General features: G+C 37.5%; 1 protein-coding gene across 2 annotated transcripts in view; it reads right to left on the bottom strand.

Annotated features, from left to right (window-relative positions):
* Positions 1–12,395, bottom strand: part of slc6a2 (solute carrier family 6 member 2) — a 118,027-nt gene extending 105,632 nt beyond the window's left edge. For both annotated transcript variants that reach the window (XM_062023920.1, XM_062023926.1), the window contains exons 1-2: positions 12,289–12,395; positions 11,613–11,686 (exon numbers count right to left, since the gene is read on the bottom strand). The gene's annotated coding sequence lies outside the window, so the exon portion shown is untranslated. The remainder of the gene's footprint in view (positions 1–11,612; positions 11,687–12,288) is intronic.
* Positions 12,396–12,732: the final 337 nt, after the last annotated feature.

Below are 12,732 nucleotides of genomic sequence, written 5' to 3'. Positions count from 1 at the left end.
TGTTGTAAGTGTCTATATTAGCCTAGTATCAAAATGACTTTAAAAGTCTTATATAAGTGTTATAATGAAGGCAACACATGATGTAAGCATCTGCTATATTAGCCTACTATCAAAATGACTTTAAAAGTCTTATAAAAGTGTTATAATGAAGGCAACACATGATGTAATTGTCTATATTAGCTACATTAGCCTACTATACTGTCTTAGAATGGCCAAAGGTATAGATGTGTGTGTTCAAGTTAAAGGAAACGGCAGGCTGTCTTTTTCTAATGGATTTATTAGAATCTTTGCAAGCTGGGTAACGTTTGCTGTGGTCTGGAACAACATGGCACACAAACAACTATCAGAAATGCAGCCAATATTACATACAGATAATGTGTCATGAAACATGCAAACATAAATTAAATACACAGAGGACATAAGTGAAGGAAATTAAATGAGCACAAATATACCTACAAATGAGGCATAATGATGCAATATGTACACGCAGTTAGCCTAAATAGCATGTTATCATCAATTAGCTTGCAGTCATAGATTGACCAAATATGCCTGATAAGCACTCCAGCAAATCAATAACATCAACAAAGCTCACTTTTGTGCATTCACGCACAGCATAAAACGTTTGGTGGACAAAACGAGACAAATAATGAGTGGCATAAAACACGTCTTTCTGTGGCAGCATCGGAGAGAGTTGTACATGTAAACAAACTAGGATGAGTTCAAGGATCGCTGAAATTAGTAGGACAAAATGGCGCTCTCCAAATACTCTCATCAGAGAATCATGTTTAATATGAACAGTGGGATTTCTAACAATTAGGAAGGTTTGTGTCATGTGTGTTCTCCTACAGAAAATATATTAAAACAAAAAACATTTTTTGGTCTTCATATTTTTCCATTTTCACACATCTCTGAAAGAGGTCCAGGGAGCCACCAGAGCGGCGCTAAAGAGCCGCGGGTTGCTGACCCCCGCTCTATGGGGTTTGAATGAAAATGACTCCAAATTTGAGTTTAATTGAATCCCTGCTCTGTAAATATAAACGTCTGTGTAATTTTGAATGTTGAACACCCATAAGGTTGTATAATTCAGAATTGAACAAAGAAGCACTTGCGATCTTGACCGGCTCTTTCCTCAAAATAATGTCAGGCCACTTCTCGTGTGATGAATAGGGGTTGGGCATCGATAGGAAAGGGGTCTGACATCACGATTCTCCCGGAGCCGACAACATTTTTAAACGTTGTTTCCTATTTTCAAAAATACGGTTAATAATCGGTATCGGGCGATGTCACTCATGGATGATCGATATCGGAATCCGCAGCATAAAACCCTGATCGCAAGAAGATCCTTAACACATAAACAGGATATGTCTAAATGTTTTTCAAAAGTAAACTGAAACTTTTGTGGATGCGTACTCTGTGGAAAAACAATTCATAACATTTATATCAGAGTTCAAAGTACTGCTTAAATACTGCTTGAAAAAAACCCTTAGGGAAATTCTTAGTACATTTTTGAAAGAATCGGAATGGAAATTCGTTGGGAACCGGAATCAAAACGATAAACCGGAATTCAACCGATGCCCAACCCTGTAGTTAATAAACATATCATGCTTCTTTTACTGATATGTCTCTTGGTGCATTTGACAAATAAACACAGTTTGTGCAAAACAAGACTAATACTGCAATGTAAGTTTCAGAAACAAATACTGCATTCATTTTTTACTTTTTCGGGCCTAAAAAATGTTATAAGTAGTCTAGTTAAATACAGGCAGCAACTAGGGTTGCCAACTCCCTGAATATACAGAAGACATAATTATCATAGTAACAAGAGAGCAGAGAGATGAAATTGTGAAGTGAAGTGAATTACATTTATATAGCGCTTTTTCTCAAGTGACTCAAAGCGCTTTACATTGTGAAACCCAATATCTAAGTTACATTTAAACTAGTGTGGGTGGCACTGGGAGCAGGTGGGTAAAGTGTCTTGCCCAAGGACACAACGGCAGTGACTAGGATGGCGGAAGCTGGGATCGAACCTGGAACCCTCAAGTCGCTGGCAGGGCTGCTCTACCAACCGAGCTATACCGCCCCAAATGACACTTTTCTAAAAAAAAGTGGGCTAGCATTATTATGGGCCTGCTGCAATGCCAGCAGCCTATATTATTATTGCTCAAACTTTATTATTATTCTTGTTCCGCATGTTTCTATTTTGTCTAATACGAGACGAACCGGCCAACGAACTCCCACATATGTTTTACCGTCGGAAAAGTCTCGTTCCCGCCGATGGGGTGAATTTAAATCGGGAACATTACCTATTTGAAACATGCTAACTGTATGCATGTTTATGTTAGCATGCTAACATTGCAGTGCTAGCTTTTTGAGCAAATTTTGCAGCTGTGTACCTTATATTATATATATTATACTATTATCTTAGCTTGTGAGCATGCTAACATTAGCATGCTAACTTTTTGAGCTACTTTTGCTACCGTTTAGCCCAAAGTCATATAAAAGGTATGTGACACTTGTTAACTGTTAGCATGCAAACGATAGCATGCTCGCAAGCTAACTTAGGCTTGCTAACTTTTTCATCTAATTGTACACTTATTTTTCTATTTCCGCAGCCATACACCTTTGAGTCGTATAACTTGGTATATGAAACACGCTGACTGTTATCATGCTATAGTTAGCACACATGCTAACTGTTAGCATTTTTATGTAAACGTGCTACTGTTTTAGGCTAGCTCTGCGGCTCATTTTGTACAGTTACACCTAAAACTCACGGATTCAGACACTCGGCACAATCTAATAAGTATGGCGGCTTCCGGCGACCCCCGGCCAGAGGTCAAGGGCACAGATAGCAGGCCCATCTAAATTTCCTGGGGAATTTTCTAGTTACCACTGCAAAGGTGGCGCGTATTTGTGGACATAATAGCCACGTCCTCGTCGGACAAAAACAAGCTCCGAACAACTCCATTACTTGATATTTTTATAAAGACAAAATGTCACATTTGAAGTCCGAAGAATAGAAGATAGCTAGCTAGTTAGCAAGCTGAGACACAATGACAGCAAGGCGTTCGGAATAAATGAAGATACCAAAAAAGTCGAACGACAAAAAGTTAATTACTTACATTTTACCAACTAATTCTGATTTTCACGATAATACAGGACAAAGTGCTTTTCTAGCTCAAAACAAAGTGTGTTCTTTTCTTTGATGAGGTCATCACTCACATGCAGATAACAAAATCGGCAAGATAAAAAAAATATGATCCGATATCTAATTTTCATGCCAATATCATCCGATCATTTTTGCGGGACACATTTTCCTGGAGCTGCCTATAAAGATAAGAAAGTTAATATAAACAGGATGTATTATCACGTGGGATGTTCCGATCAGGGTTTCATGTGGCCGAGTCTGATACCTATCGTCCATGAGTGAGATCGGTCGATACCAACACTGATGCCGTGTAACAACAGTAGATTATGGTGAGTGCTGTTGACAGTTTGCAATGTCAACACAATATTTAAACTAGTTCCTTAATCTCTTTTACTGCATACAAGTGTTTGAATGAAACAAAGTTAACAGTACACAATTACTAAACAAAATAAATAAAACAACTACTATCAACTACACAATTAAGTAATTTGTTTTTTTTGCCCTCCTGTGTCCAGGGAATTTTTCAATGGGTTTATAAACATTAACAAAAATAAATAAATATATATATACACTACCGTTCAAAAGTTTGGGGTCACCCAAACAATTTTGTGGAATAGCCTTCATTTCTAAGAACAAGAATAGACTGTCGAGTTTCAGATGAAAGTTCTCTTTTTCTGGCCATTTTGAGCGTTTAATTGACCCCACAAATGTGATGCTCCAGAAACTCAATCTGCTCAAAGGAAGGTCAGTTTTGTAGCTTCTGTAACGAGCTAAACTGTTTTCAGATGTGTGAACATGATTGCACAAGGGTTTTCTAATCATCAATTAGCCTTCTGAGCCAATGAGCAAACACATTGTACCATTAGAACACTGGAGTGATAGTTGCTGGAAATGGGCCTCTATACACCTATGTAGATATTGCACCAAAAACCAGACATTTGCAGCTAGAATAGTCATTTACCACATTAGCAATGTATAGAGTGTATTTCTTTAAAGTTAAGATTAGTTTAAAGTTATCTTCATTGAAAAGTACAGTGCTTTTCCTTCAAAAATAAGGACATTTCAATGTGACCCCAAACTTTTGAACGGTAGTGTATATATGTTGAAAAAATATATATATAATTCTAATCACTATTATTGATCATTGATCTTAGTATCGCCACCACCGATTTAAGGATCTACCCGCCCTCTTACGTGTTTGTGTACTGACTGGCTGTTGTTATATTATCCTCTTTCTGGATCAGGGATGTCAAACATGAGGCCCACGGGCGGGATCAGGCCCACGAACAGGTTCAAAGCCATTAGTTTGCTCAATATAAAATTGAGCTGCATTTTTCAATTAAACAAACTGCTGTTCTAAATGTGTCCACTGGATGTCGCAATAGCAATTCTGTTAGGCAAGCAAATACATTATACATATGGTATATATAGGTGAATATACCATGCAAGAGGTGCACGGTAAAGCGGGGCTCTGACCCCTCCCCCTCGCCTGACGTAAAACAAACAGGAGTAAAATAAACAATTGGTAACCCCACTTAAAATGCTGCATGACACACTGCACATTGATATAGTTCTGTAAAAAAATATTGTCTTCTGTGCAAATGTAAAGAAAGTGAACAGTGGACATGACAAACGAGGAAGTTGATACATAAAAGAGTTTTTATTCATGCTTTATTTTGTTTTTTGTTCAATCCTAAATGGGCTGTGACTTATAGTTTAATTGCTTTGTAGATACACTGACATTAAGTGTAAAAGTTCATTGTGTTCTTCATGGTGTTTTTTAAACTACACCAGTTTTTTTTCTCAGAATTTTTAACTAACTTTAAGTGTTTTGTCAAGAAGATTGTTTGTGATATGTACATTTTCAGAATGTGCTTGTTCTATTTTGGGCCGAAGTAAAACTAAGAAAACAATCTGAAGTTGTCGTAGTTGTATTTTTAAAGGCCTACTGAAACCCACTACTACCGACCACGCAGTCTGATAGTTTATATATCAATGATGAAATCTTAACATTATAACACATGCCAATACGGCCGGGTTAACTTATAAAGTGACATCTTAAATTTGCCGCTAAACTTCCGGTTCGAAACGCCTCTGAGGATGACGTATGCGCGTGACGTAGACCGGCGAACACGGGTATGCCTTCCACATTAAAGCCAATACGAAAAAGCTCTGTTTTCATTTCATAATTCCACAGTATTCTGGACATCTGTGTTCGTGAATCTGTTTCAATCATGTTCATTGCATTATGGAGAAGGAAGCTGGGCAAGCAAAGAAGAAAGTTGTCGGTGCGAAATGGACGTATTTTTCGAACGTAGTCAGCAACAACAGTACACAGCCGGCGCTTCTTGGTTTACATTCCCGAAAGATGCAGTCAAGATGGAAGAACTCGGATAACAGAGACTCTAACCAGGAGGACTTTTGACTTCGATACACAGACGCCTGTAGAGAACTGGGACAACACAGACTCTTACCAGGATTACTTTGATTTGGATGACAAAGATGCAGACGTGCTACTGTGAGTATGCAGCTTTGGCTTCTAAACATTTGATCGCTTGACCGTATGTGCGCAACTTTTTTTTGCGTATGTACGTAACTTTTTTAAAATATATAAGCTTTATGAACCTTGGGTTAGGTGAACGGTCTTTTGGGCTGAGTGATTGTGTGTGTTGATCAGGTGTTTGAATTGTATTGGCGTGTTCTATGGAGCTAGGAGCTAGCATAGGAGCTAGGAGCTAGCATAACACGTACCGTACCGTACGTGCGCGTCACGTACGTAACTTTTTAAAAATATATAAGCTTTATGAACCTTGGGTTAGGTGAACGGTCTTTTGGGCTGAGTGATTGTGTGTGTTGATCAGGTGTTTGAATTGTATTGGCGTGTTCTATGGAGCTAGGAGCTAGCATAGGAGCTAGGAGCTAGCATAACACGTACCGTACCGTACGTGCGCGTCACGTACGTAACTTTTTAAAAATATATAAGCTTTATGAACCTTGGGTTAGGTGAACGGTCTTTTGGGCTGAGTGATTGTGTGTGTTGATCAGGTGTTTGAATTGTATTGGCGTGTTCTATGGAGCTAGGAGCTAGCATATGACCTAGGAGCTAGCATAACACATACCGTACCGTACGTGCGCGTCACGTACGTAACTTTTTAAAAATATATAAGCTTTATGAACCTTGGGTTAGGTGAACGGTCTTTTGGGCTGAGTGATTGTGTGTGTTGATCAGGTGTTTGAATTGTATTGGCGTGTTCTATGGAGCTAGGAGCTAGCAGAGGAGCTAGGAGCTAGCATAACAAACACGCAGGTGTTTTTATGCAGGATTAATTTGTGGCATGTTAAATATAAGCCTGGTTGTGTTGTGGCTAATAGAGTATATATATGTCTTGTGTTTATTTACTGTTGTAGTCATTCCCAGCTGAATATCAGGTCACCCCCGGCTCTCACAGCATCTTCCCTATCTGAATAGCTTCAACTCCCCACTAGTCCTTCACTTGCACTTTACTCATCCACAAATCTTTCATCCTCGCTCAAATTAATGGGGGAATTGTCGCTTTCTCGGTCCGAATCTCTCTCACTTCATGCGGCCATCATTGTAAACAATAGGGAACTTTGCGTATATGTTCAACTGACTACGTCACGCTACTTCCGGTAGGGGCAAGCCTTTTTTTTATCAGATACCAAAAGTTGCAATCTTTATCGTCGTTGTTCTATACTAAATCCTTTCAGCAAAAATATGGCAATATCGCGAAATGATCAAGTATGACACATAGAATAGATCTGCTATCCCCGTTTAAATAAAAAAAATTCATTTCAGTAGGCCTTTAAGTTATTATGCCATGATTTTACCCGTCTGGCCCGTGTGGGGATACATGTTCTTCCATGCGGCCCCTGAACTAAAATGAGTTTGACACCCCTGCTCTCGACTCTTATTGATCTACTTGTTAATTTCCTGTTAATATCTGCTTACTTTTTGCTGCAACGCTGTTCCATCTACACTTTTTAAACTTTACTAAACACATATTTTTTGGTGTTGTTTTAAAGCTATCTTAAGGTTTAGCTTAGCTATTAGCATGCCTGCTCCTGGCTTGCTTTCGGTGTCGCACATGTTTACCCTGGTCCTCCAGTGATAATGCTACTTTATAATGATACTTGAGATACAAAGAAATGCAGTTTATTTCCCGTTATGGAGGTGAATTTTATTAGCTTAGGGGAGCGTCTCCACACTGTGTATGGAGACATATAATTAGCTGCTAGCCGCTTGTCAGCCGGGGGACTAAAAATAAATACAGTGACAGCCAGTGATCAGCATTAAAAAATACTTAACATACTTTTGTAAAAAAAAATCGACTGATACTGATCGGTGGCCGATCGATTGGCACTTCCTTAATCGGCATAGTTAGGATTTTAGCTTTATGTTTGACAATAGACCTTTTTCCACCACAGGAACTTGTACAGGAACTTTACCATTTACCCCGGTAAATAAAGTACCCCCTGTGTTTCTACCAAAAATTACCTGAGTTGATTTAGTTCTACAGGATCTATTTTTAGTTCCTAGTAGCGAGCTGAGATTTTCGGAAGTTTGCCAAGAACCTTAGAGGGGGCAGGCTGTGCTGTCGAACGCTGATTAGTTTATATTAAAATGTGGTATTCAAAATTACAGTAATATTTCTTCTGTATTTCCTTTACAACATACTGAAAACGGAGAGAAAGAAGATCGAAAAAAACTTTCCAATTTCTATTTCTTCAAAATAGCCACCCTTTGCTCTGATTATTTTTTCGCACACTCTTGGCACTCTCTCGATGAGCTTCTAGAGGTAGTCACCTGAAATGGTTTTCACTTCCCAGGTGTGCTTGCAACTCATCGAGAGAATGCCAAGAGTGTACGAAGCAGTAATCAGAGCAAAGGGTGGCTATTCTGAAGCAACTATAATATAAAACATATTTTCAGTTTTTGGCCTGTACTGTACTGTACTGTATATATATATATATATATATATATATATATATATATATATATATATATATATATATATATATATATATATATATATATATATATATATATATATATATATATATATACTACCGTTCAAAAGTTTGGGGTCACCCAAACAATTTTGTGGAATAGCCTTCATTTCTAAGAACAAGAATAGACTGTCGAGTTTCAGATGAAAGTTCTCTTTTTCTGGCCATTTTGAGCGTTTAATTGACCCCACAAATGTGATGCTCCAGAAACTCAATCTGCTCAAAGGAAGGTCAGTTTTGTAGCTTCTGTAACGAGCTAAACTGTTTTCAGATGTGTGAACATGATTGCACAAGGGTTTTCTAATCATCAATTAGCCTTCTGAGCCAATGAGCAAACACATTGTACCATTAGAACACTGGAGTGATAGTTGTTGGAAATGGGCCTCTATACACCTATGTAGATATTGCGCCAAAAACCAGACATTTGCAGCTAGAATAGTCATTTACCACAATAGCAATGTATAGAGTGTATTCCTTTAAAGTTAAGACTAGTTTAAAGTTATCTTCATTGAAAAGTACAGTGCTTTTCTTTCAAAAATAAGGACATTTGAATGTGACCCCAAACTTTTGAACGGTAGTGTATATATATATATATATATATATATATATATATATATATATATATTCGGAGCGCGATGATGTCACGTTATCGATGGAAAAATGCATTTTTAGACAATATGATTTGCCTGAGCGGCTAGGAGACACCGAGAGTAACAAGCGGTAGAAAATGGATTAGAAAGGACATTAATAGTAATTTTTTTAAATAAAAAAAATACAACTTTTTTTTTTTTCAAATTGGGTTTTCCCGCGGGCCGGATTTTGGACGCTGGCGGCCCGGATCCGGCCCACGGGCTGTAGTTTGGGGACCCTTGATCTATAACCTAATATTGTCTGTTTATTTACATGGTATCAGTGTAGAAAAATATTGTACCACTCATCCGTACGCCATCAGCCTGATTTGTATAAACTACCCTGAACTCTGAAATGCGGTGGAAACACAAACCACACAGGTTGGCATGAACCGATAGTTCCAGGAACTAAAGGTTCAGGGAACTTAAAATTCCTGAACTTTTGGTGGAAAAATGTCCAATACCATCTTTCAACATTAAGAAACAACATACCCCAATCCAAACACATTGCTGTCTTAGCAATTAAGATATTTAATTGTGCACAATAAACCTACAAGCTGTGCTCTCTTAGAGTGATCGTTGTATACTCAGACGGACTGTTGGACACTGTGGACAAAAGCCTGACTTTTCATGTAAAATCCGGTACACCTTGTTTGGTATATTATTACTTTGTATTTCATTTACTTACACTTTAGTAAAAGAGCCATGACCTAATAGTGTCTGTTTATTTCATAGTATCAGTGTATATACTGTATCACTCCATGCCTGATTTGTATAAACTAACCTGAACTGGGAAATGTGGTGGAAACACAAACCACACACTTCTCCAGGAATTTTTAGTTCCAGGAACTACAGATTCCATGAAATTAAATGTTGGTGGAAAAAGTCTTAAGGTTATCTCCTTAATACACGTGTCAGTTAAAATAAATATTACATTCTTAAAACAATTTGTCATGTAAATTAAGACTGTTTTGATTTTAACATGGCATTTTTGTTTGTAATGTACACTAATAAAAACTGTTTCTTACTGATGTGAATGTAATGCAAATGTTACTGTGTGAGTTTTGAGGTTCCACTGTACAGTATACTAGAGCAGTGTTTTTCAACCTTTTTTGAGCCAAGGCACATTTTTTGCGTTGAAAAAATCCGGAGGCACACCACCAGCAGAAATCATGAAAAAAACAAAACTCAGTTGACAGTAAAAAGTCGTTGTCGCAATTGTTGGATATGAATTTAAACCATAACCAAGCATGCATCACTATAGCTCTTGTCTCAAAGTAGGTGTACTGTCACGACACGTCACATCACACCGTAACTTATTTTGAGTTTCTTGCTGTTTTCCTGTGTGTAGTGTTTTGGTTTTTGTCTTGTGCTCCTATTTTGGTGGCTTTTCCTGTTTTGTTGGTGTTTTCCTGTAGCAGTTTCATGTTTCCCTTAAACGCTATTCCCTGCATCTGCTTTGTTTTAGCAATCAAGACCATTTAAGTTGTTGCTATCCTTCTTTGTGGGGACATCGTTGATTGTCATGTCATGTTCGAATGTACTTTGTGGACGGCGTCTTTGCTCCACAGTAAGTCTTTGCTGTCGTCCAGCATTCTGTTTTTCTTTACTTTGTAGCCAGTTAGGTTTTAGTTTCGTTCTGCATAGCCTTCCCTAAGCTTTATTGCCTTTTTTTAGGGGCATTTTGTTTATTTTTGTTATAAGCACTAGACACTACGACAAACCCTCGTCGTCTCACAAGACGTGTTCCCGACATCTACAAATCTGCCACCTACTGATATGGAAGAGTATAACACGGTTACAGTGCGGAGCTCCAGACAGCACCGACACTCAACAATGGCAAATTATTTGCAGACTATAAATACTGGTTTGCAAAAAATATTTTTACCCCAAATAGGTAAAATTACATAATCTCCCACAGCACACCAGACTGTATCTCACAGCACACACTGGAAAAACTGAAATCTAAGTGAGATTAAATATCTCAAATAAGGGTGATATTTGCTTATTTTCTGTCTAAATAAGATAATTCTTCTCACTAAGCAGATTTTATGTTAGAGTGTTTTACTTGTTTTTAGGGTTTTGGTCCTAAATTATCTCAATAAGATATTACAGCTTGTAGCTGAGATTTTATGACCTATATTGAGTAAAACATGCTTGAAACTAGAATACAATTATTTTTATTGGATAGTAGTCTATTTATTTAAATTGTTAGTTTTTTCTTTATTACCTGTTGTGTAATTTATTGTTACCCCATATTTGTTCCCACTACCGCACCTTAAGTTGGAGTCCTTAATCTCGTTATATGCAAATATAATGACAATAAAGTCCATTCTATTCTATTCTAATATCAACTGTTGCAAAGCTGTGTCATCAACACTCACAAGTATAAAACTACTTTTTTAAAGTAATATCATTAGACATATCATTATGTCAAGATAATGGCACTAACATGTACTTAATTTAAGAATATTTTTCAACATATTGAGCAAAAAGGTCTCGTTTTTTTTTTTACCAAGAAAAGTCCACTTGTTATTAGTGAGAATATACTTATTCTAAGGTATTTTTGGGTTCATTGAGGTTAGCTAATTTGACTTGTTTTGAAAAGTCTTGACAAGCCAAATTTTCTTGTTCTATTGGCAGATAATTTTGCTTAGTTCAAGTTTCTTGTTTTTGAACACTGACTTTTTTTTGCAGTGGTTGAAAAACACTGTACAAGAGGCACTGCCCTTCCTGCCTCTACAGGTGGAGTCACATTGAAGGTTATTCGGGGCTGTACTGTAGATTTATTGAGCAAAACATGTACTAACCTTTTGCCACTCCTTGACTGTCACAGGTTCGTCCACAGGAAAAGTCGTTGCCCGTCGACCAAAAAAAACACCATCTGAAAAAAGAAGCACACGATAACAAAAGGTCAAGAAATAAACCTGTGTATGCACATAACAGCATTGGGGCCGCTGATGTGTTTTTTATACAGTCTTGCCCTGGATGGAACCTTCACTGTTTGGACAAACCATCACACAGGAAATGAAGAACAATCACTTCCCTGAGAGAATAATGGAGTGAGAGAATCAACAAGGTGTCATCTGGCGCGATAAGGAAACCAAACAATGAGGTCTGGAGGAACTCCCCTGATGAGCTGTAAGGAGACAGCTTGCCAAAAGAGGACTTACATGGCGCGCCGGTCTGTGTTACCACTTCCACGCCGGACAGGAAAATTTATTATAAATAAATACATTTAGAAAACAACTGACTTTTGTCTTCTTGGCAGCAAAACTACAACTTGCATTGAACACAGATAGAAAAGCCTCCTGGAAGACATTTATTTATTTATATACAACAAATGACTCAAACACACGCTAACATAGCATGCTAGCATAACATTAAACAAGATGCTGTCACTTCCTTATGTAACAGACAGTTTAGCAGCAACAATTACCTTAAAACAATACCAAAATATTTTGAATTTTGACCGTAGTGACTTACATAAAGGGTCTGACCTGTGGATATAAAGCGAGGCAACAAAATCAATTTGAGCCATGCTAGCAACAGGACTAGCAGGTCAACAACAGTGCCGCCATCTTGGTTACAACTATCTTATGTGTCAATCCACAGTTTTACCTCGACTCACTACACTGCAAAAAGTCAGTGTTCAAAAACAAGAAAAAAAAAGAAAAAAAATTAGGTGTATTTTACTTGAACTAAGGAAAATTATCTACCAATAGAACAAGAACATTTGGCTTGTCAAGACTTTCCAAAACAAGTAAAATTAGCTAACCTCAATGAACCCCAAAATACCAAATACCTTAAAATAAGTATATTCTCACTAATAACAAGTGGACTTTTCTTGATAGAAAAAAAAAAAAAGAGACCTTTTTTCTCAATATGTTGAAAAATATTCTTAAATTAAGTAAATGCTTCCATCTGTGG

The sequence above is a fragment of the Entelurus aequoreus genome, linkage group LG02, assembly GCF_033978785.1.
Source record: "Entelurus aequoreus isolate RoL-2023_Sb linkage group LG02, RoL_Eaeq_v1.1, whole genome shotgun sequence".
Lineage (NCBI taxonomy): Eukaryota > Metazoa > Chordata > Actinopteri > Syngnathiformes > Syngnathidae > Entelurus > Entelurus aequoreus.
This window is presented reverse-complemented; position numbering and strand designations above follow the sequence as displayed.